The sequence below is a fragment of the Pseudophryne corroboree genome, chromosome 4 (genome assembly GCF_028390025.1).
Source record: "Pseudophryne corroboree isolate aPseCor3 chromosome 4, aPseCor3.hap2, whole genome shotgun sequence".
In the NCBI taxonomy this organism is placed as follows: Eukaryota; Metazoa; Chordata; class Amphibia; order Anura; family Myobatrachidae; genus Pseudophryne; species Pseudophryne corroboree.
In genome coordinates, this window is record NC_086447.1 from 197437234 (window position 1) to 197464156 (window position 26923).

The window sequence follows — 26923 nt, forward strand, 5'->3', positions numbered from 1 at the left end:
GGTTGGGAAAAAAAGAGCATCAAGTGTTCTTGAAGAGCAACACCTTATAATGAAAGATTCTGCTGGTAAATTGCTATTCTGTAACAAAAATACAGCTACTAAACATGCCGAAACCCGGGATCGAACCAGGGACTTATAGATCTTCAGTCTAATGCTCTCCCAAATGTGCTATTGCAGCTACGTCTGACATTTGGAAAGTCTTTTTTGGTGCTTAAGATAAGGCAAACTGAAAGAACATCAAGTGTCCTAGAGGGCGAAACCTGAAAATAAACGTTTCTGCTGCTAAATTTCTTTTTGCTGAATTGCTACTCAGTAACAAAATGCAAACACCCAAACATGTGGAAACCCACGATCGTACTAGGGATTTTAAGGTCTTCAGTCTATTGCTCTCACAACTGAGCTATTTTGGCAAGCTATACTGATAAGAATGTCTTTTTTTGGAGCTAAAGATTTTGCAAACTGAAATAACATAAAATGTTTTTCAAGATCAAAAACTGAAAACAACAGTTTTTGCTGCTAAATTGCTATTCAGTAGCAAAAGCAAACACCCAACCATGCTAAACCCCAGGATTGAACAAGACACCCTTAGATCTTCAGTCTAATGTTGTCACAACTGAGCTATTTCGCCAAGCTCTACTAATAAGAAATTCTTTTATTGGGGCTAATAATAATGCAAACTGTAATAACATGAAATGTTCTTGAAGACCAGAACCTGAACACGGCAGTTTCTGCTGTTAAATTGCTATTCTGTAACAAAAAAAACAGCAACTAAATATGCCGAAACCCAGGATCGAACCAGGGACCTTTAGATTTTCAGTCTAACGCTTTCCCAACTGAGCTATTTCGGCTAATTGTGACCGATGTGAAGTCGTATTTGGGGTTTTAGGTTGGGAAAAAAAGAGCATCAAGTGTTCTTGAAGAGCAACACCTTATAATGAAAGATTCTGCTGGTAAATTGCTATTCTGTAACAAAAATACAGCTACTAAACATGCCCGAAACCCGGGATCGAACCAGGGACTTATAGATCTTCAGTCTAATGCTCTCCCAAATGAGCTATTGCAGCTACGTCTGACATTTGGAAAGTCTTTTTTGGTGTTTAAGATAAGGCAAACTGAAAGAACATCAAGTGTCCTAGAGGGCGAAACCTGAAAATAAACGTTTCTGCTGCTAAATTTCTTTTTGCTGAATTGCTACTCAGTAACAAAATGCAAACACCCAAACATGTGGAAACAAACGATCGTACTAGGGATTTTAAGGTCTTCAGTCTATTGCTCTCACAACTGAGCTATTTTGGCAAGCTATACTGATAAGAATGTCTTTTTTTGGAGCTAAAGATTTTGCAAACTGAAATAACATAAAATGTTTTTCAAGATCAAAAACTGAAAACAACAGTTTTTGCTGCTAAATTGCTATTCAGTAGCAAAAGCAAACACCCAACCATGCTAAACCCCAGGATTGAACAAGACACCCTTAGATCTTCAGTCTAATGTTCTCACAACTAAGCTATTTCGCCAAGCTCTACTAATAAGAAATTCTTTTATTGGGGCTAATAATAATGCAAACTGTAATAACATGAAATGATCTTGAAGACCAGAACCTGAACACGGCAGTTTCTGCTGCTAAATTGCTATTCTGTAACAAAAAAACAGCAACTAAATATGCTGAAACCCAGGATCGAACCATGGACCTTTAGATCTTCAGTCTAACGCTCTCCCAACTGAGCTATTTCGGCTAATTGTGACAGATGTGAAGTCGTATTTGGGGTTTTAGGTTGGGAAAAAAAGCGCATCAAGTGTTCTTGAAGAGCAACACCTTATAATGAAAGATTCTGCTGGTAAATTGCTATTCTGTAACAAAAATACAGCTACTAAACATGCCGAAACCCGGGATTGAACCAGGGACTTATAGATCTTCAGTCTAATGCTCTCCCAAATGAGCTATTGCAGCTACGTCTGACATTTGGAAAGTCTTTTTTGGTGTTTAAGATAAGGTAAACTGAAAGAACATCAAGTGTCCTAGAGGGCGAAACCTGAAAATAAACGTTTCTGCTGCTAAATTTCTTTTTGCTGAATTGCTACTCAGTAACAAAATGCAAACACCCAAACACGTGGAAACCCACGATCGTACTAGGGATTTTAAGGTCTTCAGTCTATTGCTCTCACAACTGAGCTATTTTGGCAAGCTATACTGATAAGAATGTCTTTTTTTGGAGCTAAAGATTTTGCAAACTGAAATAACATAAAATGTTTTTCAAGATCAAAAACTGAAAACAACAGTTTTTGCTGCTAAATTGCTATTCAGTAGCAAAAGCAAACACCCAACCATGCTAAACCCCAGGATTGAACAAGACACCCTTAGATCTTCAGTCTAATGTTCTCACAACTGAGCTATTTCGTCAAGCTCTACTAATAAGAAATTCTTTTATTGGGGCTAATAATAATGCAAACTGTAATAACATGAAATGAACTTGAAGACAGGAACCTGAACACGGCAGTTTCTGCTGCTAAATTGCTATTCTGTAACAAAAAAACAGCAACTAAATATGCGGAAACCCGGGATCGAACCAGGGACCTTTAGATCTTCAGTCTAACACTCTCCCAACTGAGCTATTTCGGCTAATTGTGAAAGATGTCAAGCCGTATTTGGGGTTTTAGGCTGGGAAAAAAAAGAGCATTAAGTGTTCTTGATGAACAGCACCTGATAATGAAAGATTCTGCTGGTAAATTGCTATTCTGTAACAAAAATACAGCAACTAAACATGCCGAATCCTGGTATCGAACCCAGGAGCTTTAGATCTTCAGTTTAATGCTCTCACAAAAGAGCTATTGCGTGTAAGTCTGACGTTTAGAAAGTCTTTTTTGGTGTTTAAGATAAGGCAAACTGAAAGAACATCAAGTGTCCTAGAGGGCGAAACCTGAAAATGAAAGTTTCTGCTGCTAAATTTCTTTTTGCTGACTTGCTACTCAGTAACAAACTGCAAACACCCAAACATGTGGAAACCCACGATCGTACTAGGGATTTTAAGGTCTTCAGTCTATTGCTCTCACAACTGAGCTATTTTGGCAAGCTATACTGATAAGAATGTCTTTTTTTAGGAGCTAAAGATTTTGCAAACTGAAATAACATAAAATGCTTTTCAAGATCAAAACCTGAACACAACAGTTTTTGCTGCTAAATTGCTATTCAGTAGCAAAAGCAAACACCCAACCATGCTAAACCCCAGGATTGAACAAGACACCCTTAGATCTTCAGTCTAATGTTGTCACAACTGACCTATTTCGCCAAGCTCTACTAATAAGAAATTCTTTTATTGGGGCTAATAATAATGCAAACTGTAATAACATGAAATGTTCTTGAAGACCAGAACCTGAACACGGCAGTTTCTGCTGCTAAATTGCTATTCTGTAAAAAAAAAAAACAGCAGCTAAATATGCCGAAACCCGGGATCGAACCAGGGACCTTTAGATCTTCAGTCTAACGCTCTCCCAACTGAGCTATTTTGGCTAATTGTGACAGATGTGAAGTCGTATTTGGGGTTTTAGGTTGGGAAAAAAAGAGCATCAAGTGTTCTTGTAGAGCAACACCTTATAATGAAAGATTCTGCTGGTAAATTGCTATTCTGTAACAAAAATACAGCTACTAAACATGCCGAAACCCGGGATCGAACCAGGGACTTGTAGATCTTCAGTCTAATGCCCTCCCAAATGAGCTATTGCAGCTACGTCTGACATTTGGAAAGTCTTTTTTGGTGTTTAAGATAAGGCAAACTGAAAGAACATCAAGTGTCCTAGAGGGCGAAACCTGAAAATAAACGTTTCTGCTGCTAAATTTCTTTTTGCTGAATTGCTACTCAGTAACAAAATGCAAACACCCAAACATGTGGAAACCCACGATCGTACTAGGGATTTTAAGGTCTTCAGTCTATTGCTCTCACAACTGAGCTATTTTGGCAAGCTATACTGATAAGAAAGTCTTTTTTTGGAGCTAAAGATTTTGCAAACTGAAATAACATAAAATGTTTTTCAAGATCAAAAACTGAAAACAACAGTTTTTGCTGCTAAATTGCTATTCAGTAGCAAAAGCAAACACCCAACCATGCTAAACCCCAGGATTGAACAAGACACCCTTAGATCTTCAGTCTAATGTTCTCACAACTGAGCTATTTCGCCAAGCTCTACTAATAAGAAATTCTTTCATTGGGGCTAATAATAATGCAAACTGTTTTAACATGAAATGATCTTGAAGACAGGAACCTGAACACGGCAGTTTCTGCTGCTAAATTGCTATTCTGTAACAAAAAAAACAGCAACTAAATATGCCGAAACCCGGGATCGAACCAGGGACCTTTAGATCTTCAGTCTAACGCTCTCCCAACTGAGCTATTTCAGCTAATTGTGAAAGATGTCAAGCCGTATTTGGGGTTTTAGGCTAGGAAAAAAAAGAGCATTAAGTGTTCTTGATGAACAACACCTGATAATGAAAGATTCTGCTGGTAAATTGCTATTCTGTAACAAAAATACCGCAACTAAATATGCCGAATCCTGGGATCGAACCCAGGACCTTTAGATCTTCAGTTTAATGCTCTCACAAAAGAGCTATTGCGTGTAAGTCTGACGTTTAGAAAGTCTTTTTTGGTGTTTAAGATAAGGCAAACTGAAAGAACATCAATTTTCCTAGAGGGCGAAACCTGAAAATGAAAGTTTCTGCTGCTAAATTTCTTTTTGCTGAATTGCTACTCAGTAACAAACTGCAAACACCCAAACATGTGGAAACCCACGATCGTACTAGGGATTTTAAGGTCTTCAGTCTATTGCTCTCACAACTGAGCTATTTTGGCAAGCTATACTGATAAGAATGTCTTTTTTTAGGAGCTAAAGATTTTGCAAACTGAAATAACATAAAATGCTTTTCAAGATCAAAACCTGAACACAACAGTTTTTGCTGCTAAATTGCTATTCAGTAGCAAAAGCAAACACCCAACCATGCTAAACCCCAGGATTGAACAAGACACCCTTAGATCTTCAGTCTAATGTTGTCACAACTGAGCTATTTCGCCAAGCTCTACTAATAAGAAATTCTTTTATTGGGGCTAATAATAATGCAAACTGTAATAACATGAAATGTTCTTGAAGACCAGAACCTGAACACGGCATTTTCTGCTGCTAAATTGCTATTCTGTAACAAAAAAAACAGCAGCTAAATATGCCGAAACCCGGGATCAAACCAGGGACCTTTAGATCTTCAGTCTTAGGGTGCATACACACGGTGAGATTCGGACTTATCCGATTCTCACCGTGCGACAGGGGGCCGGGTCGGCACTTAGCCAGTATCGCAAGCACATAATGAGTGTGCTTGCGATGCTGGCTATGTGCGATGTCAATCCTGACTATCTCTTCTATAGAGATAGCCAGGATTGACTTGCCTGCACAGCCTATTTTTTCTGCCGATGCCGACCGCGCGGGGCCGCGCATCGGCATCGGATCGGGATCGCAAGGTGACTGTCACCTTGCGATCTGCACTATCTTTTCTTCCGATTCTGACTATATAGTCAGAATCGGAAGAAAATATCTTACCGTGTGTACACACCTTAACGCTCTCCCAACTGAGCTATTTTGGCTAATTGTGACAGATGTGAAGTCGTATTTGGGGTTTTAGGTTGGGAAAAAAAGAGCATCAAGTGTTCTTGTAGAGCATGGGTCTTCATCCTGTGGCCCTCCAGCTGCTGTGAAACTACACATCCCAGCATGCCCTGCTACAGTTTTGCTATTAAGGTATGCTAAAACTGAGGCAGGGCATGCTGGGATGTGTAGTTCCACAGCAGCTGGAGGGTCGCAGGTTGAAGACCCATGTTGTAGAGCAACACCTTATAATGAAAGATTCTGCTGGTAAATTGCTATTCTGTAACAAAAATACAGCTACTTTACATGCCGAAACCCGGGATCGAACCAGGGACTTATAGATCTTCAGTCTAATGCTCTCCCAAATGAGCTATTGTAGCTACGTCTGACATCTGGAAAGTCTTTTTTGGTGTTTAAGATAAGGCAAACTGAAAGAACATCTAGTGTCCTAGAGGGCGAAACCTGAAAATAAACGTTTCTGCTGCTAAATTTCTTTTTGCTGAATTGCTACTCAGTAAGAAAATGCAAACACCCAAACATGTGGAAACCCACGATCGTACTAGGGATTTTAAGGTCTTCAGTCTATTGCTCTCACAACTGAGCTATTTTGGCAAGCTATACTGATAAGAATGTCTTTTTTTGGAGCTAAAGATTTTGCAAACTGAAATAACATAAAATGTTTTTCAAGATCAAAAACTGAAAACAACAGTTTTTGCTGCTAAATTGCTATTCAGTAGCAAAAGCAAACACCCAACCATGCTAAACCCCAGGATTGAACAAGACACCCTTAGATCTTCAGTCTAATGTTCTCACTACTGAGCTATTTTGCCAAGCTCTACTAATAAGAAATTCTTTTATTGGGGCTAATAATAATGCAAACTGTAATAACATGAAATGTTCTTGAAGACCAGAACCTGAACACGGCAGTTTCTGCTGCTAAATTGCTATTCTGTAACAAAAAAACAGCAACTAAATATGCCGAAACCCGGGATCGAACCAGGGACCTTTAGATCTTTAGTTTAATGCTCTCCCAACTGAGCTATTTCAGCTAATTGTGACAGATGTGAAGTCGTATTTGGGGTTTTAGGTTGGGAAAAAAAGAGCATCAAGTGTTCTTGAAGAGCAACACCTTATAATGAAAGATTCTGCTGGTAAATTGCTATTCTGTAACAAAAATACAGCTACTAAACATGCCGAAACCCGGGATCGAACCTGGGACTTATAGATCTTCAGTCTAATGTTCTCACAACTGAGCTATTTCGCCAAGCTCTACTAATAAGAAATTCTTTCATTGGGGCTAATAATAATGCAAACTGTTTTAACATGAAATGATCTTGAAGACAGGAACCTGAACACGGCAGTTTCTGCTGCTAAATTGCTATTCTGTAACAAAAAAAACAGCAACTAAATATGCCGAAACCCGGGATCGAACCAGGGACCTTTAGATCTTCAGTCTAACGCTCTCCCAACTGAGCTATTTCAGCTAATTGTGAAAGATGTCAAGCCGTATTTGGGGTTTTAGGCTAGGAAAAAAAGAGCATTAAGTGTTCTTGATGAACAACACCTGATAATGAAAGATTCTGCTGGTAAATTGCTATTCTGTAACAAAAATACCGCAACTAAATATGCCGAATCCTGGGATCGAACCCAGGACCTTTAGATCTTCAGTTTAATGCTCTCACAAAAGAGCTATTGCGTGTAAGTCTGACGTTTAGAAAGTCTTTTTTGGTGTTTAAGATAAGGCAAACTGAAAGAACATCAATTTTCCTAGAGGGCGAAACCTGAAAATGAAAGTTTCTGCTGCTAAATTTCTTTTTGCTGAATTGCTACTCAGTAACAAACTGCAAACACCCAAACATGTGGAAACCCACGATCGTACTAGGGATTTTAAGGTCTTCAGTCTATTGCTCTCACAACTGAGCTATTTTGGCAAGCTATACTGATAAGAATGTCTTTTTTTAGGAGCTAAAGATTTTGCAAACTGAAATAACATAAAATGCTTTTCAAGATCAAAACCTGAACACAACAGTTTTTGCTGCTAAATTGCTATTCAGTAGCAAAAGCAAACACCCAACCATGCTAAACCCCAGGATTGAACAAGACACCCTTAGATCTTCAGTCTAATGTTGTCACAACTGAGCTATTTCGCCAAGCTCTACTAATAAGAAATTCTTTTATTGGGGCTAATAATAATGCAAACTGTAATAACATGAAATGTTCTTGAAGACCAGAACCTGAACACGGCATTTTCTGCTGCTAAATTGCTATTCTGTAACAAAAAAAACAGCAGCTAAATATGCCGAAACCCGGGATCAAACCAGGGACCTTTAGATCTTCAGTCTTAGGGTGCATACACACGGTGAGATTCGGACTTATCCGATTCTCACCGTGCGACAGGGGGCCGGGTCGGCACTTAGCCAGTATCGCAAGCACATAATGAGTGTGCTTGCGATGCTGGCTATGTGCGATGTCAATCCTGACTATCTCTTCTATAGAGATAGCCAGGATTGACTTGCCTGCACAGCCTATTTTTTCTGCCGATGCCGACCGCGCGGGGCCGCGCATCGGCATCGGATCGGGATCGCAAGGTGACTGTCACCTTGCGATCTGCACTATCTTTTCTTCCGATTCTGACTATATAGTCAGAATCGGAAGAAAATATCTTACCGTGTGTACACACCTTAACGCTCTCCCAACTGAGCTATTTTGGCTAATTGTGACAGATGTGAAGTCGTATTTGGGGTTTTAGGTTGGGAAAAAAAGAGCATCAAGTGTTCTTGTAGAGCATGGGTCTTCATCCTGTGGCCCTCCAGCTGCTGTGAAACTACACATCCCAGCATGCCCTGCTACAGTTTTGCTATTAAGGTATGCTAAAACTGAGGCAGGGCATGCTGGGATGTGTAGTTCCACAGCAGCTGGAGGGTCGCAGGTTGAAGACCCATGTTGTAGAGCAACACCTTATAATGAAAGATTCTGCTGGTAAATTGCTATTCTGTAACAAAAATACAGCTACTTTACATGCCGAAACCCGGGATCGAACCAGGGACTTATAGATCTTCAGTTTAATGCTCTCCCAACTGAGCTATTTCAGCTAATTGTGACAGATGTGAAGTCGTATTTGGGGTTTTAGGTTGGGAAAAAAAGAGCATCAAGTGTTCTTGAAGAGCAACACCTTATAATGAAAGATTCTGCTGGTAAATTGCTATTCTGTAACAAAAATACAGCTACTAAACATGCCGAAACCCGGGATCGAACCAGGGACTTATAGATCTTCAGTCTAATGCTCTCCCAAATGAGCTATTGCAGCTACGTCTGACATTTGGAAAGTCTTTTTTGGTGTTTAAGATAAGGCAAACTGAAAGAACATCAAGTGTCCTAGAGGGCGAAACCTGAAAATAAACGTTTCTGCTGCTAAATTTCTTTTTGCTGAATTGCTACTCAGTAACAAAATGCAAACACCCAAACATGTGGAAACCCACGATCGTACTAGGGATTTTAAAGTCTTCAGTCTTTTGCTCTCACAACTGAGCTATTTTGGCAAGCTATACTGATAAGAAAGTCTTTTTTTGGAGCTAAAGATTTTGCAAACTGAAATAACATAAAATGTTTTTCAAGATCAAAAACTGAAAACAACAGTTTTTGCTGCTAAATTGCTATTCAGTAGCAAAAGCAAACACCCAACCATGCTAAACCCCAGGATTGAACAAGACACCCTTAGATCTTCAGTCTAATGTTCTCACAACTGAGCTATTTCGCCAAGCTCTACTAATAAGAAATTCTTTCATTGGGGCTAATAATAATACAAACTGTAATAACATGAAATGATCTTGAAGATCAGAACCTGAACACGGCAGTTTCTGCTGCTAAATTGCTATTCTGTAACAAAAAACAGCAACTAAATATGCCAAAACCCGGGATCGAACCAGGGACCTTTAGATCTTCAGTCTAACGCTCTCCCAACTGAGCTATTTCGGCTAATTGTGAAAGATGTCAAGCCGTATTTGGGGTTTTAGGCTGGGAAAAAAAAGAGCATTAAGTGTTCTTGATGAACAACACCTGATAATGAAAGATTCTGCTGGTAAATTGCTATTCTGTAACAAAAATACCGCAACTAAATATGCCGAATCCTGGGATCGAACCCAGGACCTTTAGCTCTTCAGTTTAATGCTCTCACAAAAGAGCTATTGCATGTAAGTCTGACGTTTAGAAAGTATTTTTTGGTGTTTAAGATAAGGCAAACTGAAAGAACATCAAGTGTCCTAGAGGGCGAAACCTGAAAATGAAAGTTTCTGCTGCTAAATTTCTTTTTGCTGAATTGCTACTCAGTAACAAACTGCAAACACCCAAACATGTGGAAACCCATGATCGTACTAGGGATTTTAAGGTCTTCAGTCTACTGCTCTCACAACTGAGCTATTTTGGCAAGCTATACTGATAAGAATGTCTTTTTTTAGGAGCTAAAGATTTTGCAAACTGAAATAACATAAAATGCTTTTCAAGATCAAAACCTGAACACAACAGTTTTTGCTGCTAAATTGCTATTCAGTAGCAATAGCAAACACCCAACCATGCTAAACCCCAGGATTGAACAAGACACCCTTAGATCTTCAGTCTAATGTTGTCACAACTGAGCTATTTCGCCAAGCTCTACTAATAAGAAATTATTTTATTGGGGCAAATAATAATGCAAACTGTAATAACATGAAATGTTCTTGAAGACCAGAACCTGAACACGGCAGTTTCTGCTGCTAAATTGCTATTCTGTAACAAAAAAAACAGTAACTAAATATGCCGAAACCCGGGATCCTTTAGTTCTTCAGTCTAACGCTCTCCCAACTGAGCTATTTCGGCTAATTGTGACAGATGTGAAGTCGTATTTGGGGTTTTAGGTTGGGAAAAAAAGAGCATCAGGTGTTCTTGAAGAGCAACACCTGATAATGAAAGATTCTGCTGGTAAATTGCTATTCTGTAACAAAAATACAGCTACTAAACATGCCGAAACCAGGGATCGAACCAGGGACTTATAGATCTTCAGTCTAATGCTCTCCCAAATGAGATATTGCAGCTACGTCTGACATTTGGAAAGTCTTTTTTGGTGTTTAAGATAAGGCAAACTGAAAGAACATCAAGTGTCCTAGAGGGCGAAACCTGAAAATAAACGTTTCTGCTGCTAAATTTCTTTTTGCTGAATTGCTACTCAGTAACAAACTGCAAACACCCAAACATGTGGAAACCCACGATCGTACTAGGGATTTTAAGGTCTTCAGTCTATTGCTCTCACAACTGAGCTATTTTGGCAAGCTATACTGATAAGAAAGTCTTTTTTTGGAGCTAAAGATTTTGCAAACTGAAATAACATAAAATGTTTTTCAAGATCAAAAACTGAAAACAACAGTTTTTGCTGCTAAATTGCTATTCAGTAGCAAAAGCAAACACCCAACCATGCTAAACCCCAGGATTGAACAAGACACCCTTAGATCTTCAGTCTAATGTTGTCACAACTGAGCTATTTCGCCAAGCTCTACTAATAAGAAATTCTTTTATTGGGGCTAATAATAATGCAAACTGTAATAACATGAAATGATCTTGAAGACCAGAACCTGAACACGGCAGTTTCTGCTGCTAAATTGCTATTCTGTAACAAAAAAACAGCAACTAAATATGCCGAAACCCAGGATCGAACCAGGGACCCTTTAGTTCTTCAGTCTAACGCTCTCCCAACTGAGTTATTTCGGCTAATTGTGAAAGATGTGAAGTCGTATTTGGGGTTTTAGGTTGGGAAAAAAAGAGCATCAAGTGTTCTTGAAGAGCAACACCTGATAATGAAAGATTCTGCTGGTAAATTGCTATTCTGTAACAAAAATACAGCTACTAAACATGCCGAAACCCGGGATCAAACCAGGGACTTATAGATCTTCAGTCTAATGCTCTCCCAAATGAGCTATTGCAGCTACGTCTGACATTTAGAAAGTCTTTTTTGGTGTTTAAGATAAGGCAAACTGAAAGAACATCAAGTGTCCTAGAGGGCGAAACCTGAAAATAAACGTTTCTGCTGCTAAATTTCTTTTTGCTGAATTGCTACTCAGTAACAAAATGCAAACACCCAAACATGTGGAAACCCACGATCGTACTAGGGATTTTAAGGTCTTCAGTCTATTGCTCTCACAACTGAGCTATTTTGGCAAGCTATACTGATAAGAAAGTCTTTTTTTGGAGCTAAAGATTTTGCAAACTGAAATAACATAAAATGTTTTTCAAGATCAAAAACTGAAAACAACAGTTTTTGCTGCTAAATTGCTATTCAGTAGCAAAAGCAAACACCCAACCATGCTAAACCCCAGGATTGAACAAGACACCCTTAGATCTTCAGTCTAATGTTCTCACAACTGAGCTATTTCGCCAAGCTCTACTAATAAGAAATTCTTTCATTGGGGCTAATAATAATGCAAACTGTTTTAACATGAAATGATCTTGAAGACAGGAACCTGAACACGGCAGTTTCTGCTGCTAAATTGCTATTCTGTAACAAAAAAAACAGCAACTAAATATGCCGAAACCCGGGATCGAACCAGGGACCTTTAGATCTTCAGTCTAACGCTCTCCCAACTGAGCTATTTCAGCTAATTGTGAAAGATGTCAAGCCGTATTTGGGGTTTTAGGCTAGGAAAAAAAAGAGCATTAAGTGTTCTTGATGAACAACACCTGATAATGAAAGATTCTGCTGGTAAATTGCTATTCTGTAACAAAAATACCGCAACTAAATATGCCGAATCCTGGGATCGAACCCAGGACCTTTAGATCTTCAGTTTAATGCTCTCACAAAAGAGCTATTGCGTGTAAGTCTGACGTTTAGAAAGTCTTTTTTGGTGTTTAAGATAAGGCAAACTGAAAGAACATCAATTTTCCTAGAGGGCGAAACCTGAAAATGAAAGTTTCTGCTGCTAAATTTCTTTTTGCTGAATTGCTACTCAGTAACAAACTGCAAACACCCAAACATGTGGAAACCCACGATCGTACTAGGGATTTTAAGGTCTTCAGTCTATTGCTCTCACAACTGAGCTATTTTGGCAAGCTATACTGATAAGAATGTCTTTTTTTAGGAGCTAAAGATTTTGCAAACTGAAATAACATAAAATGCTTTTCAAGATCAAAACCTGAACACAACAGTTTTTGCTGCTAAATTGCTATTCAGTAGCAAAAGCAAACACCCAACCATGCTAAACCCCAGGATTGAACAAGACACCCTTAGATCTTCAGTCTAATGTTGTCACAACTGAGCTATTTCGCCAAGCTCTACTAATAAGAAATTCTTTTATTGGGGCTAATAATAATGCAAACTGTAATAACATGAAATGTTCTTGAAGACCAGAACCTGAACACGGCATTTTCTGCTGCTAAATTGCTATTCTGTAACAAAAAAAACAGCAGCTAAATATGCCGAAACCCGGGATCAAACCAGGGACCTTTAGATCTTCAGTCTTAGGGTGCATACACACGGTGAGATTCGGACTTATCCGATTCTCACCGTGCGACAGGGGGCCGGGTCGGCACTTAGCCAGTATCGCAAGCACATAATGAGTGTGCTTGCGATGCTGGCTATGTGCGATGTCAATCCTGACTATCTCTTCTATAGAGATAGCCAGGATTGACTTGCCTGCACAGCCTATTTTTTCTGCCGATGCCGACCGCGCGGGGCCGCGCATCGGCATCGGATCGGGATCGCAAGGTGACTGTCACCTTGCGATCTGCACTATCTTTTCTTCCGATTCTGACTATATAGTCAGAATCGGAAGAAAATATCTTACCGTGTGTACACACCTTAACGCTCTCCCAACTGAGCTATTTTGGCTAATTGTGACAGATGTGAAGTCGTATTTGGGGTTTTAGGTTGGGAAAAAAAGAGCATCAAGTGTTCTTGTAGAGCATGGGTCTTCATCCTGTGGCCCTCCAGCTGCTGTGAAACTACACATCCCAGCATGCCCTGCTACAGTTTTGCTATTAAGGTATGCTAAAACTGAGGCAGGGCATGCTGGGATGTGTAGTTCCACAGCAGCTGGAGGGTCGCAGGTTGAAGACCCATGTTTAGAGCAACACCTTATAATGAAAGATTCTGCTGGTAAATTGCTATTCTGTAACAAAAATACAGCTACTTTACATGCCGAAACCCGGGATCGAACCAGGGACTTATAGATCTTCAGTCTAATGCTCTCCCAAATGAGCTATTGTAGCTACGTCTGACATCTGGAAAGTCTTTTTTGGTGTTTAAGATAAGGCAAACTGAAAGAACATCTAGTGTCCTAGAGGGCGAAACCTGAAAATAAACGTTTCTGCTGCTAAATTTCTTTTTGCTGAATTGCTACTCAGTAAGAAAATGCAAACACCCAAACATGTGGAAACCCACGATCGTACTAGGGATTTTAAGGTCTTCAGTCTATTGCTCTCACAACTGAGCTATTTTGGCAAGCTATACTGATAAGAATGTCTTTTTTTGGAGCTAAAGATTTTGCAAACTGAAATAACATCAAATGTTTTTCAAGATCAAAAACTGAAAACAACAGTTTTTGCTGCTAAATTGCTATTCAGTAGCAAAAGCAAACACCCAACCATGCTAAACCCCAGGATTGAACAAGACACCCTTAGATCTTCAGTCTAATGTTCTCACTACTGAGCTATTTTGCCAAGCTCTACTAATAAGAAATTCTTTTATTGGGGCTAATAATAATGCAAACTGTAATAACATGAAATGTTCTTGAAGACCAGAACCTGAACACGGCAGTTTCTGCTGCTAAATTGCTATTCTGTAACAAAAAAACAGCAACTAAATATGCCGAAACCCGGGATCGAACCAGGGACCTTTAGATCTTCAGTTTAATGCTCTCCCAACTGAGCTATTTCAGCTAATTGTGACAGATGTGAAGTCGTATTTGGGGTTTTAGGTTGGGGAAAAAAGAGCATCAAGTGTTCTTGAAGAGCAACACCTTATAATGAAAGATTCTGCTGGTAAATTGCTATTCTGTAACAAAAATACAGCTACTAAACATGCCGAAACCCGGGATCGAACCAGGGACTTATAGATCTTCAGTCTAATGCTCTCCCAAATGAGCTATTGCAGCTACGTCTGACATTTGGAAAGTCTTTTTTGGTGTTTAAGATAAGGCAAACTGAAAGAACATCAAGTGTCCTAGAGGGCGAAACCTGAAAATAAACGTTTCTGCTGCTAAATTTCTTTTTGCTGAATTGCTACTCAGTAACAAAATGCAAACACCCAAACATGTGGAAACCCACGATAGTACTAGGGATTTTAAAGTCTTCAGTCTATTGCTCTCACAACTGAGCTATTTTGGCAAGCTATACTGATAAGAAAGTCTTTTTTTGGAGCTAAAGATTTTGCAAACTGAAATAACATAAAATGTTTTTCAAGATCAAAAACTGAAAACAACAGTTTTTGCTGCTAAATTGCTATTCAGTAGCAAAAGCAAACACCCAACCATGCTAAACCCCAGGATTGAACAAGACACCCTTAGATCTTCAGTCTAATGTTCTCACAACTGAGCTATTTCGCCAAGCTCTACTAATAAGAAATTCTTTCATTGGGGCTAATAATAATGCAAACTGTAATAACATGAAATGATCTTGAAGATCAGAACCTGAACACGGCAGTTTCTGCTGCTAAATTGCTATTCTGTAACAAAAAACAGCAACTAAATATGCCAAAACCCGGGATCGAACCAGGGACCTTTAGATCTTCAGTCTAACGCTCTCCCAACTGAGCTATTTCGGCTAATTGTGAAAGATGTCAAGCCGTATTTGGGGTTTTAGGCTGGGAAAAAAAAGAGCATTAAGTGTTCTTGATGAACAACACCTGATAATGAAAGATTCTGCTGGTAAATTGCTATTCTGTAACAAAAATACCGCAACTAAATATGCCGAATCCTGGGATCGAACCCAGGACCTTTAGATCTTCAGTTTAATGCTCTCACAAAAGAGCTATTGCATGTAAGTCTGACGTTTAGAAAGTATTTTTTGGTGTTTAAGATAAGGCAAACTGAAAGAACATCAAGTGTCCTAGAGGGCGAAACCTGAAAATGAAAGTTTCTGCTGCTAAATTTCTTTTTGCTGAATTGCTACTCAGTAACAAACTGCAAACACCCAAACATGTGGAAACCCATGATCGTACTAGGGATTTTAAGGTCTTCAGTCTACTGCTCTCACAACTGAGCTATTTTGGCAAGCTATACTGATAAGAATGTCTTTTTTTAGGAGCTAAAGATTTTGCAAACTGAAATAACATAAAATGCTTTTCAAGATCAAAACCTGAACACAACAGTTTTTGCTGCTAAATTGCTATTCAGTAGCAATAGCAAACACCCAACCATGCTAAACCCCAGGATTGAACAAGACACCCTTAGATCTTCAGTCTAATGTTGTCACAACTGAGCTATTTCGCCAAGCTCTACTAATAAGAAATTATTTTATTGGGGCAAATAATAATGCAAACTGTAATAACATGAAATGTTCTTGAAGACCAGAACCTGAACACGGCAGTTTCTGCTGCTAAATTGCTATTCTGTAACAAAAAAAACAGTAACTAAATATGCCGAAACCCGGGATCCTTTAGTTCTTCAGTCTAACGCTCTCCCAACTGAGCTATTTCGGCTAATTGTGACAGATGTGAAGTCGTATTTGGGGTTTTAGGTTGGGAAAAAAAGAGCATCAGGTGTTCTTGAAGAGCAACACCTGATAATGAAAGATTCTGCTGGTAAATTGCTATTCTGTAACAAAAATACAGCTACTAAACATGCCGAAACCAGGGATCGAACCAGGGACTTATAGATCTTCAGTCTAATGCTCTCCCAAATGAGATATTGCAGCTACGTCTGACATTTGGAAAGTCTTTTTTGGTGTTTAAGATAAGGCAAACTGAAAGAACATCAAGTGTCCTAGAGGGCGAAACCTGAAAATAAACGTTTCTGCTGCTAAATTTCTTTTTGCTGAATTGCTACTCAGTAACAAACTGCAAACACCCAAACATGTGGAAACCCACGATCGTACTAGGGATTTTAAGGTCTTCAGTCTATTGCTCTCACAACTGAGCTATTTTGGCAAGCTATACTGATAAGAAAGTCTTTTTTTGGAGCTAAAGATTTTGCAAACTGAAATAACATAAAATGTTTTTCAAGATCAAAAACTGAAAACAACAGTTTTTGCTGCTAAATTGCTATTCAGTAGCAAAAGCAAACACCCAACCATGCTAAACCCCAGGATTGAACAAGACACCCTTAGATCTTCAGTCTAATGTTGTCACAACTGAGCTATTTCGCCAAGCTCTACTAATAAGAAATTCTTTTATTGGGGCTAATAATAATGCAAACTGTAATAACATGAAATGATCTTGAAGACCAGAACCTGAACACGGCAGTTTCTGCTGCTAAATTGCTATTCTGTAACAAAAAAACAGCAACTAAATATGCCGAAACCCAGGATCGAACCAGGGACCCTTTAGTTCTTCAGTCTAACGCTCTCCCAACTGAGTTATTTCGGCTAATTGTGAAAGATGTGAAGTCGTATTTGGGGTTTTAGGTTGGGAAAAAAAGAGCATCAAGTGTTCTTGAAGAGCAACACCTGATAATGAAAGATTCTGCTGGTAAATTGCTATTCTGTAACAAAAATACAGCTACTAAACATGCCGAAACCCGGGATCAAACCAGGGACTTATAGATCTTCAGTCTAATGCTCTCCCAAATGAGCTATTGCAGCTACGTCTGACATTTAGAAAGTCTTTTTTGGTGTTTAAGATAAGGCAAACTGAAAGAACATCAAGTGTCCTAGAGGGCGAAACCTGAAAATAAACGTTTCTGCTGCTAAATTTCTTTTTGCTGAATTGCTACTCAGTAACAAAATGCAAACACCCAAACATGTGGAAACCCACGATCGTACTAGGGATTTTAAGGTCTTCAGTCTATTGCTCTCACAACTGAGCTATTTTGGCAAGCTATACTGATAAGAAAGTCTTTTTTTGGAGCTAAAGATTTTGCAAACTGAAATAACATAAAATGTTTTTCAAGATCAAAAACTGAAAACAACAGTTTTTGCTGCTAAATTGCTATTCAGTAGCAAAAGCAAACACCCAACCATGCTAAACCCCAGGATTGAACAAGACACCCTTAGATCTTCAGTCTAATGTTCTCACAACTGAGCTATTTCGCCAAGCTCTACTAATAAGAAATTCTTTTATTGGGGCTAATAATAATGCAAACTGTAATAACATGAAATGATCTTGAAGACCAGAACCTGAACACGGCAGTTTCTGCTGCTAAATTGCTATTCTGTAACAAAAAAACAGCAACTAAATATGCGGAAACCCGGGTTCGAAACAGGGACCTTTAGATCTTCAGTCTAACACTCTCCCAACTGAGCTATTTCGGCTAATTGTGAAAGATGTCAAGCCGTATTTGGGGTTTTAGGCTGGGGAAAAAAAGAGCATTAAGTGTTCTTGATGAACAACACCTGATAATGAAAGATTCTGCTGGTAAATTGCTATTCTGTAACAAAAATACCGCAACTAAATATGCCGAATCCAGGGATCGAACCCAGGACCTTTAGATCTTCAGTTTAATGCTCTCACAAAAGAGCTATTGCGTGTAAGTCTGACGTTTAGAAAGTCTTTTTTGGTGTTTAAGATAAGGCAAACTGAAAGAACATCAAGTGTCCAAGAGGGCGAAACCTGAAAATGAAAGTTTCTGCTGCTAAATTTCTTTTTGCTGAATAGCTACTCAGTAACAAACTGCAAACACCCAAACATGTGGAAACCCACGATCGTACTAGGGATTTTAAGGTCTTCAGTCTACTGCTCTCACAACTGAGCTATTTTGGCAAGCTATACTGATAAGAATGTCTTTTTTTAGGAGCTAAAGATTTTGCAAACTGAAATAACATAAAATGCTTTTCAAGATCAAAACCTGAACACAACAGTTTTTGCTGCTAAATTGCTATTCAGTAGCAATAGCAAACACCCAACCATGCTAAACCCCAGGATTGAACAAGACACCCTTAGATCTTCAGTCTAATGTTGTCACAACTGAGCTATTTCGCCAAGCTCTACTAATAAGAAATTATTTAATTGGGGCAAATAATAATGCAAACTGTAATAACATGAAATGTTCTTGAAGACCAGAACCTGAACACGGCAGTTTCTGCTGCTAAATTGCTATTCTGTAACAAAAAAAACAGCAACTAAATATGCCGAAACCCGGGATCGAACCAGGGACCCTTTAGTTCTTCAGTCTAACGCTCTCCCAACTGAGCTATTTCGGCTAATTGTGACAGATGTGAAGTCGTATTTGGGGTTTTAGGTTGGGAAAAAAAGAGCATCAGGTGTTCTTGAAGAGCAACACCTGATAATGAAAGATTCTGCTGGTAAATTGCTATTCTGTAACAAAAATACAGCTACTAAACATGCCGAAACCCGGGATCGAACCAGGGACTTATAGATCTTCAGTCTAATGCTCTCCCAAATGAGCTATTGCAGCTACGTCTGACATTTGGAAAGTCTTTTTTGGTGTTTAAGATAAGGCAAACTGAAAGAACATCAAGTGTCCTAGAGGGCGAAACCTGAAAATAAACGTTTCTGCTGCTAAATTTCTTTTTGCTGAATTGCTACTCAGTAAGAAAATGCAAACACCCAAACATGTGGAAACCCACGATCGTACTAGGGATTTTAAGGTCTTCAGTCTATTGCTCTCACAACTGAGCTATTTTGGCAAGCTATACTGATAAGAATGTCTTTTTTTGGAGCTAAAGATTTTGCAAACTGAAATAACATAAAATGTTTTTCAAGATCAAAAACTGAAAACAACAGTTTTTGCTGCTAAATTGCTATTCAGTAGCAAAAGCAAACACCCAACCATGCTAAACCCCAGGATTGAACAAGACACCCTTAGATCTTCAGTCTAATGTTCTCACTACTGAGCTATTTTGCCAAGCTCTACTAATAAGAAATTCTTTTATTGGGGCTAATAATAATGCAAACTGTAATAACATGAAATGTTCTTGAAGACCAGAACCTGAACACGGCAGTTTCTGCTGCTAAATTGCTATTTTGTAACAAAAAAACAGCAACTAAATATGCCGAAACCCGGGATCGAACCAGGGACCTTTAGATCTTCAGTTTAATGCTCTCCCAACTGAGCTATTTCAGCTAATTGTGACAGATGTGAAGTCGTATTTGGGGTTTTAGGTTGGGAAAAAAAGAGCATCAAGTGTTCTTGAAGAGCAACACCTTATAATGAAAGATTCTGCTGGTAAATTGCTATTCTGTAACAAAAATACAGCTACTAAACATGCCGAAACCCGGGATCGAACCTGGGACTTATAGATCTTCAGTCTAATGTTCTCACAACTGAGCTATTTCGCCAAGCTCTACTAATAAGAAATTCTTTCATTGGGGCTAATAATAATGCAAACTGTTTTAACATGAAATGATCTTGAAGACAGGAACCTGAACACGGCAGTTTCTGCTGCTAAATTGCTATTCTGTAACAAAAAAAACAGCAACTAAATATGCCGAAACCCGGGATCGAACCAGGGACCTTTAGATCTTCAGTCTAACGCTCTCCCAACTGAGCTATTTCAGCTAATTGTGAAAGATGTCAAGCCGTATTTGGGGTTTTAGGCTAGGAAAAAAAGAGCATTAAGTGTTCTTGATGAACAACACCTGATAATGAAAGATTCTGCTGGTAAATTGCTATTCTGTAACAAAAATACCGCAACTAAATATGCCGAATCCTGGGATCGAACCCAGGACCTTTAGATCTTCAGTTTAATGCTCTCACAAAAGAGCTATTGCGTGTAAGTCTGACGTTTAGAAAGTCTTTTTTGGTGTTTAAGATAAGGCAAACTGAAAGAACATCAATTTTCCTAGAGGGCGAAACCTGAAAATGAAAGTTTCTGCTGCTAAATTTCTTTTTGCTGAATTGCTACTCAGTAACAAACTGCAAACACCCAAACATGTGGAAACCCACGATCGTACTAGGGATTTTAAGGTCTTCAGTCTATTGCTCTCACAACTGAGCTATTTTGGCAAGCTATACTGATAAGAATGTCTTTTTTTAGGAGCTAAAGATTTTGCAAACTGAAATAACATAAAATGCTTTTCAAGATCAAAACCTGAACACAACAGTTTTTGCTGCTAAATTGCTATTCAGTAGCAAAAGCAAACACCCAACCATGCTAAACCCCAGGATTGAACAAGACACCCTTAGATCTTCAGTCTAATGTTGTCACAACTGAGCTATTTCGCCAAGCTCTACTAATAAGAAATTCTTTTATTGGGGCTAATAATAATGCAAACTGTAATAACATGAAATGTTCTTGAAGACCAGAACCTGAACACGGCATTTTCTGCTGCTAAATTGCTATTCTGTAACAAAAAAAACAGCAGCTAAATATGCCGAAACCCGGGATCAAACCAGGGACCTTTAGATCTTCAGTCTTAGGGTGCATACACACGGTGAGATTCGGACTTATCCGATTCTCACCGTGCGACAGGGGGCCGGGTCGGCACTTAGCCAGTATCGCAAGCACATAATGAGTGTGCTTGCGATGCTGGCTATGTGCGATGTCAATCCTGACTATCTCTTCTATAGAGATAGCCAGGATTGACTTGCCTGCACAGCCTATTTTTTCTGCCGATGCCGACCGCGCGGGGCCGCGCATCGGCATCGGATCGGGATCGCAAGGTGACTGTCACCTTGCGATCTGCACTATCTTTTCTTCCGATTCTGACTATATAGTCAGAATCGGAAGAAAATATCTTACCGTGTGTACACACCTTAACGCTCTCCCAACTGAGCTATTTTGGCTAATTGTGACAGATGTGAAGTCGTATTTGGGGTTTTAGGTTGGGAAAAAAAGAGCATCAAGTGTTCTTGTAGAGCATGGGTCTTCATCCTGTGGCCCTCCAGCTGCTGTGAAACTACACATCCCAGCATGCCCTGCTACAGTTTTGCTATTAAGGTATGCTAAAACTGAGGCAGGGCATGCTGGGATGTGTAGTTCCACAGCAGCTGGAGGGTCGCAGGTTGAAGACCCATGTTGTAGAGCAACACCTTATAATGAAAGATTCTGCTGGTAAATTGCTATTCTGTAACAAAAATACAGCTACTTTACATGCCGAAACCCGGGATCGAACCAGGGACTTATAGATCTTCAGTTTAATGCTCTCCCAACTGAGCTATTTCAGCTAATTGTGACAGATGTGAAGTCGTATTTGGGGTTTTAGGTTGGGAAAAAAAGAGCATCAAGTGTTCTTGAAGAGCAACACCTTATAATGAAAGATTCTGCTGGTAAATTGCTATTCTGTAACAAAAATACAGCTACTAAACATGCCGAAACCCGGGATCGAACCAGGGACTTATAGATCTTCAGTCTAATGCTCTCCCAAATGAGCTATTGCAGCTACGTCTGACATTTGGAAAGTCTTTTTTGGTGTTTAAGATAAGGCAAACTGAAAGAACATCAAGTGTCCTAGAGGGCGAAACCTGAAAATAAACGTTTCTGCTGCTAAATTTCTTTTTGCTGAATTGCTACTCAGTAACAAAATGCAAACACCCAAACATGTGGAAACCCACGATCGTACTAGGGATTTTAAAGTCTTCAGTCTTTTGCTCTCACAACTGAGCTATTTTGGCAAGCTATACTGATAAGAAAGTCTTTTTTTGGAGCTAAAGATTTTGCAAACTGAAATAACATAAAATGTTTTTCAAGATCAAAAACTGAAAACAACAGTTTTTGCTGCTAAATTGCTATTCAGTAGCAAAAGCAAACACCCAACCATGCTAAACCCCAGGATTGAACAAGACACCCTTAGATCTTCAGTCTAATGTTCTCACAACTGAGCTATTTCGCCAAGCTCTACTAATAAGAAATTCTTTCATTGGGGCTAATAATAATGCAAACTGTAATAACATGAAATGATCTTGAAGATCAGAACCTGAACACGGCAGTTTCTGCTGCTAAATTGCTATTCTGTAACAAAAAACAGCAACTAAATATGCCAAAACCCGGGATCGAACCAGGGACCTTTAGATCTTCAGTCTAACGCTCTCCCAACTGAGCTATTTCGGCTAATTGTGAAAGATGTCAAGCCGTATTTGGGGTTTTAGGCTGGGAAAAAAAAGAGCATTAAGTGTTCTTGATGAACAACACCTGATAATGAAAGATTCTGCTGGTAAATTGCTATTCTGTAACAAAAATACCGCAACTAAATATGCCGAATCCTGGGATCGAACCCAGGACCTTTAGATCTTCAGTTTAATGCTCTCACAAAAGAGCTATTGCATGTAAGTCTGACGTTTAGAAAGTATTTTTTGGTGTTTAAGATAAGGCAAACTGAAAGAACATCAAGTGTCCTAGAGGGCGAAACCTGAAAATGAAAGTTTCTGCTGCTAAATTTCTTTTTGCTGAATTGCTACTCAGTAACAAACTGCAAACACCCAAACATGTGGAAACCCATGATCGTACTAGGGATTTTAAGGTCTTCAGTCTACTGCTCTCACAACTGAGCTATTTTGGCAAGCTATACTGATAAGAATGTCTTTTTTTAGGAGCTAAAGATTTTGCAAACTGAAATAACATAAAATGCTTTTCAAGATCAAAACCTGAACACAACAGTTTTTGCTGCTAAATTGCTATTCAGTAGCAATAGCAAACACCCAACCATGCTAAACCCCAGGATTGAACAAGACACCCTTAGATCTTCAGTCTAATGTTGTCACAACTGAGCTATTTCGCCAAGCTCTACTAATAAGAAATTATTTTATTGGGGCAAATAATAATGCAAACTGTAATAACATGAAATGTTCTTGAAGACCAGAACCTGAACACGGCAGTTTCTGCTGCTAAATTGCTATTCTGTAACAAAAAAAACAGTAACTAAATATGCCGAAACCCGGGATCCTTTAGTTCTTCAGTCTAACGCTCTCCCAACTGAGCTATTTCGGCTAATTGTGACAGATGTGAAGTCGTATTTGGGGTTTTAGGTTGGGAAAAAAAGAGCATCAGGTGTTCTTGAAGAGCAACACCTGATAATGAAAGATTCTGCTGGTAAATTGCTATTCTGTAACAAAAATACAGCTACTAAACATGCCGAAACCAGGGATCGAACCAGGGACTTATAGATCTTCAGTCTAATGCTCTCCCAAATGAGATATTGCAGCTACGTCTGACATTTGGAAAGTCTTTTTTGGTGTTTAAGATAAGGCAAACTGAAAGAACATCAAGTGTCCTAGAGGGCGAAACCTGAAAATAAACGTTTCTGCTGCTAAATTTCTTTTTGCTGAATTGCTACTCAGTAACAAACTGCAAACACCCAAACATGTGGAAACCCACGATCGTACTAGGGATTTTAAGGTCTTCAGTCTATTGCTCTCACAACTGAGCTATTTTGGCAAGCTATACTGATAAGAAAGTCTTTTTTTGGAGCTAAAGATTTTGCAAACTGAAATAACATAAAATGTTTTTCAAGATCAAAAACTGAAAACAACAGTTTTTGCTGCTAAATTGCTATTCAGTAGCAAAAGCAAACACCCAACCATGCTAAACCCCAGGATTGAACAAGACACCCTTAGATCTTCAGTCTAATGTTGTCACAACTGAGCTATTTCGCCAAGCTCTACTAATAAGAAATTCTTTTATTGGGGCTAATAATAATGCAAACTGTAATAACATGAAATGATCTTGAAGACCAGAACCTGAACACGGCAGTTTCTGCTGCTAAATTGCTATTCTGTAACAAAAAAACAGCAACTAAATATGCCGAAACCCGGGATCGAACCAGGGACCCTTTAGTTCTTCAGTCTAACGCTCTCCCAACTGAGTTATTTCGGCTAATTGTGAAAGATGTGAAGTCGTATTTGGGGTTTTAGGTTGGGAAAAAAAGAGCATCAAGTGTTCTTGAAGAGCAACACCTGATAATGAAAGATTCTGCTGGTAAATTGCTATTCTGTAACAAAAATACAGCTACTAAACATGCCGAAACCCGGGATCAAACCAGGGACTTATAGATCTTCAGTCTAATGCTCTCCCAAATGAGCTATTGCAGCTACGTCTGACATTTAGAAAGTCTTTTTTGGTGTTTAAGATAAGGCAAACTGAAAGAACATCAAGTGTCCTAGAGGGCGAAACCTGAAAATAAACGTTTCTGCTGCTAAATTTCTTTTTGCTGAATTGCTACTCAGTAACAAAATGCAAACACCCAAACATGTGGAAACCCACGATCGTACTAGGGATTTTAAGGTCTTCAGTCTATTGCTCTCACAACTGAGCTATTTTGGCAAGCTATACTGATAAGAAAGTCTTTTTTTGGAGCTAAAGATTTTGCAAACTGAAATAACATAAAATGTTTTTCAAGATCAAAAACTGAAAACAACAGTTTTTGCTGCTAAATTGCTATTCAGTAGCAAAAGCAAACACCCAACCATGCTAAACCCCAGGATTGAACAAGACACCCTTAGATCTTCAGTCTAATGTTCTCACAACTGAGCTATTTCGCCAAGCTCTACTAATAAGAAATTCTTTCATTGGGGCTAATAATAATGCAAACTGTTTTAACATGAAATGATCTTGAAGACAGGAACCTGAACACGGCAGTTTCTGCTGCTAAATTGCTATTCTGTAACAAAAAAAACAGCAACTAAATATGCCGAAACCCGGGATCGAACCAGGGACCTTTAGATCTTCAGTCTAACGCTCTCCCAACTGAGCTATTTCAGCTAATTGTGAAAGATGTCAAGCCGTATTTGGGGTTTTAGGCTAGGAAAAAAAAGAGCATTAAGTGTTCTTGATGAACAACACCTGATAATGAAAGATTCTGCTGGTAAATTGCTATTCTGTAACAAAAATACCGCAACTAAATATGCCGAATCCTGGGATCGAACCCAGGACCTTTAGATCTTCAGTTTAATGCTCTCACAAAAGAGCTATTGCGTGTAAGTCTGACGTTTAGAAAGTCTTTTTTGGTGTTTAAGATAAGGCAAACTGAAAGAACATCAATTTTCCTAGAGGGCGAAACCTGAAAATGAAAGTTTCTGCTGCTAAATTTCTTTTTGCTGAATTGCTACTCAGTAACAAACTGCAAACACCCAAACATGTGGAAACCCACGATCGTACTAGGGATTTTAAGGTCTTCAGTCTATTGCTCTCACAACTGAGCTATTTTGGCAAGCTATACTGATAAGAATGTCTTTTTTTAGGAGCTAAAGATTTTGCAAACTGAAATAACATAAAATGCTTTTCAAGATCAAAACCTGAACACAACAGTTTTTGCTGCTAAATTGCTATTCAGTAGCAAAAGCAAACACCCAACCATGCTAAACCCCAGGATTGAACAAGACACCCTTAGATCTTCAGTCTAATGTTGTCACAACTGAGCTATTTCGCCAAGCTCTACTAATAAGAAATTCTTTTATTGGGGCTAATAATAATGCAAACTGTAATAACATGAAATGTTCTTGAAGACCAGAACCTGAACACGGCATTTTCTGCTGCTAAATTGCTATTCTGTAACAAAAAAAACAGCAGCTAAATATGCCGAAACCCGGGATCAAACCAGGGACCTTTAGATCTTCAGTCTTAGGGTGCATACACACGGTGAGATTCGGACTTATCCGATTCTCACCGTGCGACAGGGGGCCGGGTCGGCACTTAGCCAGTATCGCAAGCACATAATGAGTGTGCTTGCGATGCTGGCTATGTGCGATGTCAATCCTGACTATCTCTTCTATAGAGATAGCCAGGATTGACTTGCCTGCACAGCCTATTTTTTCTGCCGATGCCGACCGCGCGGGGCCGCGCATCGGCATCGGATCGGGATCGCAAGGTGACTGTCACCTTGCGATCTGCACTATCTTTTCTTCCGATTCTGACTATATAGTCAGAATCGGAAGAAAATATCTTACCGTGTGTACACACCTTAACGCTCTCCCAACTGAGCTATTTTGGCTAATTGTGACAGATGTGAAGTCGTATTTGGGGTTTTAGGTTGGGAAAAAAAGAGCATCAAGTGTTCTTGTAGAGCATGGGTCTTCATCCTGTGGCCCTCCAGCTGCTGTGAAACTACACATCCCAGCATGCCCTGCTACAGTTTTGCTATTAAGGTATGCTAAAACTGAGGCAGGGCATGCTGGGATGTGTAGTTCCACAGCAGCTGGAGGGTCGCAGGTTGAAGACCCATGTTGTAGAGCAACACCTTATAATGAAAGATTCTGCTGGTAAATTGCTATTCTGTAACAAAAATACAGCTACTTTA

At 39.2% G+C, this 26923-nt stretch overlaps 26 non-coding genes across 26 annotated transcripts; all 26 read right to left on the bottom strand.

Moving 5' to 3' along the window:
- Nucleotides 1-775: 775 nt before the first annotated feature.
- On the bottom strand, nucleotides 776-848 carry TRNAF-GAA (transfer RNA phenylalanine (anticodon GAA)). The gene has a single exon. It is a non-coding gene; the product is annotated as a tRNA-Phe (tRNA).
- An 812-nt stretch (nucleotides 849-1660) lies between these two features.
- TRNAF-GAA (transfer RNA phenylalanine (anticodon GAA)) lies at nucleotides 1661-1733 on the bottom strand. Its single transcript has one exon. It is a non-coding gene; the product is annotated as a tRNA-Phe (tRNA).
- An 811-nt stretch (nucleotides 1734-2544) lies between these two features.
- On the bottom strand, nucleotides 2545-2617 carry TRNAF-GAA (transfer RNA phenylalanine (anticodon GAA)). Its single transcript has one exon. It is a non-coding gene; the product is annotated as a tRNA-Phe (tRNA).
- Nucleotides 2618-3432: 815 nt separating this feature from the next.
- TRNAF-GAA (transfer RNA phenylalanine (anticodon GAA)) lies at nucleotides 3433-3505 on the bottom strand. The gene has a single exon. It is a non-coding gene; the product is annotated as a tRNA-Phe (tRNA).
- Nucleotides 3506-4317: 812 nt separating this feature from the next.
- TRNAF-GAA (transfer RNA phenylalanine (anticodon GAA)) lies at nucleotides 4318-4390 on the bottom strand. The gene has a single exon. It is a non-coding gene; the product is annotated as a tRNA-Phe (tRNA).
- Nucleotides 4391-6595: 2205 nt separating this feature from the next.
- TRNAF-AAA (transfer RNA phenylalanine (anticodon AAA)) lies at nucleotides 6596-6668 on the bottom strand. Its single transcript has one exon. It is a non-coding gene; the product is annotated as a tRNA-Phe (tRNA).
- A 362-nt stretch (nucleotides 6669-7030) lies between these two features.
- Nucleotides 7031-7103, bottom strand: TRNAF-GAA (transfer RNA phenylalanine (anticodon GAA)). Its single transcript has one exon. It is a non-coding gene; the product is annotated as a tRNA-Phe (tRNA).
- A 1535-nt stretch (nucleotides 7104-8638) lies between these two features.
- On the bottom strand, nucleotides 8639-8711 carry TRNAF-GAA (transfer RNA phenylalanine (anticodon GAA)). Its single transcript has one exon. It is a non-coding gene; the product is annotated as a tRNA-Phe (tRNA).
- Nucleotides 8712-8853: 142 nt separating this feature from the next.
- TRNAF-GAA (transfer RNA phenylalanine (anticodon GAA)) lies at nucleotides 8854-8926 on the bottom strand. Its single transcript has one exon. It is a non-coding gene; the product is annotated as a tRNA-Phe (tRNA).
- A 595-nt stretch (nucleotides 8927-9521) lies between these two features.
- TRNAF-GAA (transfer RNA phenylalanine (anticodon GAA)) lies at nucleotides 9522-9594 on the bottom strand. The gene has a single exon. It is a non-coding gene; the product is annotated as a tRNA-Phe (tRNA).
- Nucleotides 9595-11281: 1687 nt separating this feature from the next.
- On the bottom strand, nucleotides 11282-11355 carry TRNAF-GAA (transfer RNA phenylalanine (anticodon GAA)). Its single transcript has one exon. It is a non-coding gene; the product is annotated as a tRNA-Phe (tRNA).
- Nucleotides 11356-12167: 812 nt separating this feature from the next.
- TRNAF-GAA (transfer RNA phenylalanine (anticodon GAA)) lies at nucleotides 12168-12240 on the bottom strand. The gene has a single exon. It is a non-coding gene; the product is annotated as a tRNA-Phe (tRNA).
- A 2204-nt stretch (nucleotides 12241-14444) lies between these two features.
- TRNAF-GAA (transfer RNA phenylalanine (anticodon GAA)) lies at nucleotides 14445-14517 on the bottom strand. The gene has a single exon. It is a non-coding gene; the product is annotated as a tRNA-Phe (tRNA).
- A 142-nt stretch (nucleotides 14518-14659) lies between these two features.
- On the bottom strand, nucleotides 14660-14732 carry TRNAF-GAA (transfer RNA phenylalanine (anticodon GAA)). Its single transcript has one exon. It is a non-coding gene; the product is annotated as a tRNA-Phe (tRNA).
- A 595-nt stretch (nucleotides 14733-15327) lies between these two features.
- TRNAF-GAA (transfer RNA phenylalanine (anticodon GAA)) lies at nucleotides 15328-15400 on the bottom strand. Its single transcript has one exon. It is a non-coding gene; the product is annotated as a tRNA-Phe (tRNA).
- A 1687-nt stretch (nucleotides 15401-17087) lies between these two features.
- Nucleotides 17088-17161, bottom strand: TRNAF-GAA (transfer RNA phenylalanine (anticodon GAA)). The gene has a single exon. It is a non-coding gene; the product is annotated as a tRNA-Phe (tRNA).
- An 811-nt stretch (nucleotides 17162-17972) lies between these two features.
- On the bottom strand, nucleotides 17973-18045 carry TRNAF-GAA (transfer RNA phenylalanine (anticodon GAA)). The gene has a single exon. It is a non-coding gene; the product is annotated as a tRNA-Phe (tRNA).
- An 814-nt stretch (nucleotides 18046-18859) lies between these two features.
- TRNAF-GAA (transfer RNA phenylalanine (anticodon GAA)) lies at nucleotides 18860-18933 on the bottom strand. The gene has a single exon. It is a non-coding gene; the product is annotated as a tRNA-Phe (tRNA).
- Nucleotides 18934-19075: 142 nt separating this feature from the next.
- Nucleotides 19076-19148, bottom strand: TRNAF-GAA (transfer RNA phenylalanine (anticodon GAA)). The gene has a single exon. It is a non-coding gene; the product is annotated as a tRNA-Phe (tRNA).
- Nucleotides 19149-19744: 596 nt separating this feature from the next.
- Nucleotides 19745-19817, bottom strand: TRNAF-GAA (transfer RNA phenylalanine (anticodon GAA)). Its single transcript has one exon. It is a non-coding gene; the product is annotated as a tRNA-Phe (tRNA).
- A 362-nt stretch (nucleotides 19818-20179) lies between these two features.
- TRNAF-GAA (transfer RNA phenylalanine (anticodon GAA)) lies at nucleotides 20180-20252 on the bottom strand. The gene has a single exon. It is a non-coding gene; the product is annotated as a tRNA-Phe (tRNA).
- Nucleotides 20253-21787: 1535 nt separating this feature from the next.
- TRNAF-GAA (transfer RNA phenylalanine (anticodon GAA)) lies at nucleotides 21788-21860 on the bottom strand. Its single transcript has one exon. It is a non-coding gene; the product is annotated as a tRNA-Phe (tRNA).
- Nucleotides 21861-22002: 142 nt separating this feature from the next.
- Nucleotides 22003-22075, bottom strand: TRNAF-GAA (transfer RNA phenylalanine (anticodon GAA)). Its single transcript has one exon. It is a non-coding gene; the product is annotated as a tRNA-Phe (tRNA).
- A 595-nt stretch (nucleotides 22076-22670) lies between these two features.
- Nucleotides 22671-22743, bottom strand: TRNAF-GAA (transfer RNA phenylalanine (anticodon GAA)). Its single transcript has one exon. It is a non-coding gene; the product is annotated as a tRNA-Phe (tRNA).
- A 1687-nt stretch (nucleotides 22744-24430) lies between these two features.
- TRNAF-GAA (transfer RNA phenylalanine (anticodon GAA)) lies at nucleotides 24431-24504 on the bottom strand. The gene has a single exon. It is a non-coding gene; the product is annotated as a tRNA-Phe (tRNA).
- Nucleotides 24505-25316: 812 nt separating this feature from the next.
- Nucleotides 25317-25389, bottom strand: TRNAF-GAA (transfer RNA phenylalanine (anticodon GAA)). Its single transcript has one exon. It is a non-coding gene; the product is annotated as a tRNA-Phe (tRNA).
- Between the last annotated feature and the right edge of the window lie 1534 nt (nucleotides 25390-26923).